The sequence below is a fragment of the Asparagus officinalis genome, chromosome 3, assembly GCF_001876935.1.
Source record: "Asparagus officinalis chromosome 3, Aspof.V1, whole genome shotgun sequence".
NCBI classification, from domain to species: domain Eukaryota; kingdom Viridiplantae; phylum Streptophyta; class Magnoliopsida; order Asparagales; family Asparagaceae; genus Asparagus; species Asparagus officinalis.
The window spans coordinates 29,768,693-29,773,532 of NC_033796.1; positions in this window are offsets into that span (position 1 = coordinate 29,768,693).

Below are 4,840 nucleotides of genomic sequence, written 5' to 3' on the forward strand. Positions count from 1 at the left end.
TTGCCCCCCCCCCCCCTCCCCCAAGCACATGGACCGTCAGAATTGTCCGCTCGTATGCTAACGGTTTTGATAGAAGCAGTACTCATGTCACTTGATCTCACTTTACTCTGTAGATCAGTTTATACTCTAGTTATGAGTTTTTTTAGAGGGGTGAATTTGTGATCTGGGGCTTTTTAAAGTGGGAGTGTATGTACGTGGATACTATATATGAAGCAAACATGTGGAGTGAAGTGGTGTCACTTGACCTCACTTTACTTTGTACAAATTTGCCTCTACTTGGTCACCATCAATAGTATAACAACAATGGGGGTTGGTGGAAAAAACTACAAAGTTCAAGGAGTCTAAGGGGTTGTTTGGTTCAAATTGTAAAATTATGGGATTTGGAATCACACCAAGAAAGTTCATAGGTTTTTATGTATTTTGGAATTCCTAATATTTTATTTGGTTCAACATGATTAGAGGAAAGCAAATCCTAGACTTTGTTATTTTTTATTTGGTTCAAACCCAAAAATATAAGAAAATACAAATTGTACGGATACATAATGTCAAAACTTTAAATTTTCAGCATTTGTCATATCCTCTCCCAATTGTAGGACTTGGTGAATCCCCAAAGTTCCTACTATTTTTTCATTTTATGCACATACCTAATGCCAAATTTTTTTGAAACAAACACTATATGGAATTCCATAAATGAAAATAAGACGTTTCTTGCTTAAATTTCAAATTCACCTTAAATTCAAAAAAATTTGTTGAACCAAACCGCCCCTAAGTGGGATGCTTTAAAATTAAAAGGAGTTAAGTTGAACAAACAAAGTTTAGGATGATTACGTGCAAAACTCCCCAAGTTCAGGTTTAGGTGAAATTGAAGTTTTTCATACTTATATGTGCAGATCCACGTGAAATAAAAAGATAACTTATTTGTTGACTTAGCTTTAATTTGTACAAGTGACCGGAAAAGATGATAATATAATTGTCATTTAACTTATTTAATATGGTATGTGCTGCTTAAATTTACTATCTAGTGACTTCCCTTAATTTCTTAAATTCTGACATGTACTCATTGCTTTTGCTATGTACATACTCATGTATGTAATAAAGTAATATTTAATTATTTGTATACATGTATGTATATGAACATGTATTCTAAATTAATTGTTGAAAATTATATATATTTTAATTTTGATATATTTTTAATTCTAGAAATTTTATGTAAGCCTTTAAAAATTTTAGCCTACGAGAAAATTAGAAAAAATATGCTTTTTGTTGTTATTGTTGTTATTGTTGTCACTTAAAAAGTTCCTTATTGTAATTCTCTCTTCAACAAACTTTCTTTCTTTATGCAGAAAATATTTCATGGAGCTCTCTCCGAAAAATTAGAACAAAGCTTTGTTGATGTTGTTGTTGTTGCAGAAAAATTTACAGTAGTTTGATAATCCGACAATTTGTTACTTTCAGAATATGTGCCATATATTTTGTAATTGTTTACAGAAAAATTATTATTTATTCATCTTTGCATCACATTTAAATGGATATTATGTGGAACATAGATAGTTGTTTAGTTCTATTAGTCAGATGATGCTGAGCCTGATTCTAATTGCCTTGCATTAAAGGGGAAAAAGAAAAACTCAAAATCATATGCATCTGAACCTTGGCCAATATTTTAACTCGTGTTCATTTGTCACCTTTTCTTTTATATGTATGAGAATATGAACCGCAATCTCAACATAATACTAATGATGAATACGTTCCTGGTTTACTACAACTCCGTTAACATATGAGCGTCAAGTACAAAAACGTATGCATTGTTAATAGGGAATAAAATCATAACAAATACATGAAGACCTCTGCAAAAAAGGAACAGCAATAACAGACCTCTTTGTTTTTACTGATCAGGGATTAGAAAAAAAAAAGCAAAAAAAAAAAAATCATGTGACCAGATAAATTGGTCCATATGCTTGAACACCGGAAGGGAACTTATGCTGGCTTAAGCACATATACATCTTATGTGTTCTTTTGCCTTAATAGGACTTTGGGACTTGGCCCGTTTTTGGAATAGTAGATGACTTTGGGTTTTGTATTTGTTTATTTCTTGCTAGTAGAACACCTAAAAACAAAACACAATCGAGTACTTTATCATAAATAGTACATTATCGTGTAGCTTGTCTTTTTATTCATCAATCAATCAAAGAAACAGACACATGCATCTTATGTGTCCTTTGCTTAAATAGGACTTTGGGACTTGGCCCGTTTTTGGAATGACTTTGGGCTTTGTATTTGCTATTTCTTGCTAGTAGGTCCCAGGTTTGAGCTGGCCCAACGAATTTTAATAGCAGAAGGCCCAATTAAGCAAACTGTCATGGTCATCGTTCTGGAATAGTAGATGACTTTGGGCTTTGTATTTGCTAATTTCTTGCTAGTAGGTCCCAGGTTTGAGCTGGCCCAACGAATTTAAATAGCAGAAGGCCCAATTAAGCAAACTGTCATGGTCATCGTTCCGTAAATGTCGTCGCGTTTCGTCCACCGTCTTTGAAACCTCATACATAAAATCATCTGGTCGAGAAACTCACTCTTATTTGTGGAATCAAGGAATTGCCTAAATATGACTTTGGGACAGGCCCGTTTTCGGAATAGTACAGATGACTTTGGGCTTTGTATTTGTTTATTTCTTGCTAGCAGGTCCTAGGTCTGAGCTGGCCCAACAAACTTTTTGTTTTGAACCGAAAAACGGGGAGAAGTTCCATGTCTTGCTAGCAGGTCCTAGGTCTGAGCTGGCCCAACAAACTTTTTGTTTTGAACCGAAAAACGGGGAGAAGTTAATGAGCAATATGAGCTGCTATGATCAAAGGAGAAGCAACTACACCATTAAAAATCTTATTATTTCTGCTAAACCAAATTCTCCAACAGCAACAAGGTAGTAAAACTCTCCATAGGCATCTGATACAGTAGTGGATGAATTGGTTGGGAGATCCAGAAAGAAGAGCAGAAATATCTTGCGGCCATATGTCAGAATGGAGGTTGGGGGTGATCAATGACCAAACTTCTCTAATAACTGAACATTTGGAAAAAAGGTGGTCATGGGTCTCACTAGCAGAATTACATAATGGACATGTAGTATCGCCGGTCCAACCCTTTTTAGTCAGCACATCTTTCGTTTGTAGTTTTTGATGACTAAGAATCCAGTGAAAAACTTTTACCTTATGAGGGACAGGAGATTTCCATATGAATTAAGCAAACTTAAATAGCAAAAGGCCCAATTAAGCAAATTGTCATGGTCATCTTTCCGTAAAGGGTAGTGCTACAGGCACATTGTTAAACCACAACCCCAACCACATTCTCTCTATCCCATTGCACTGTAGATAGAGAGAATATGGTTGGGGTTGTGATTTAACAATGTGCCTGTAGCCTTTTCCTTCCGTAAATGTCGCCGCTTTTCGTCCACCGTCTTTGGTGCGTGCCATGTATCCTCTACTCTCATATTTTATGCGCACGAGTTTCTCTTTTGTTTAGCTTCTACAAGTGTATACTCAAATCATATTGAATATATATGAATAAGTCAGAATGCTTGCATGCGAGTGATCGAGGTGATTACAAGGTTAAAAGGGGGGACCAATTGAATAACTAAATTGTTCCATGACTAACTCACGAATGATTGAGAACACCCCGCTCTCATGCATGCAGTACATTCTATGCTGATGTGTACTCTCTCAAAATCTTGAATGCTAATTAATTAAATATATAATAAATATCATCATATAATCGTAGAAATGCATTATAGCTTATATCTAGTTAGTGTGCACCAGTTCGTGTTGCGATAACACGTTTAAAAAAATATCAGGATGACAGCTTAATGTGTTCTGGACTTGCTCCCCTTTTGGATAGGCGCGTCTCAATTTATTTTTCCATCCAACATTTTGAGCTATCAAACAAGAAGGAAAAAAAGATGGAAATTCAAAGCACTCTTCAAATTTTAGCCGACTTTACATTAATTACTTTTCAGTCTCCAGACGCGTTCAGATAAAATACACATTTCTATTTCCAGCCTAAAAGGAATCAAAACCATTGATTACCAACCCAAATCAAGAAGTCCACTACTGCTGAGGCTGGTGCATCGACGACAACACATTTCTATTTCCATCCTAAAAGAAATCAAAACCATTAATTACCAACCCAAACAAGAAGTACACTGCAGAGGCTTAAAGGGAATCAATTCAAACTATTGATTACCAACACAAATGAAGAAGTACACTGCCGAGAGGCTGGTGCACCGACGACAACATTAATCCTCACGATTCAATTCGCCCTCCCTCCTACATCACTAAGTTTATAAACCCTCTCTCCATCCATCACGCACACACACTCTACCGTCGAAAACTGAGCACGCAACAAAATCAACCCATGAACCTGCTCCTCTATCTCCTCCCTCTCCTCCTCCTCCTCCAGAACCCCACCTCAACTCTCTCAGCGACGACCCCCCACTCGATCCTCCTCTCCTCCTGCGCCGCCGCTCGCCACCCCGACCTCTGCTACTCCACCATCTCCGCCTCCCCTCACCTCGCATCCCTCTCCTCTCACAACGATGTCATCCACGCCTCTCTTAACCTCGCCGTCTCCTCCATCCAAAACTCCTCCTCCCGCCTCCAAACCATCTCCCTCTCCTCCGCGACTCTCACCCGTCGCGAACGCAATGCCCTCCAGGACTGCACGTACTTGTTCCAGGACTCACTCGAGGAGCTTCGCCTCGCCGAAAGCGATGTCGTTGCTTTGAGGTTCGACGCCGTGGACGTCGAGTTCCTCATTAGTGGTGCCATGACCAACCACGAGACGTGCATTGATGGGTTCT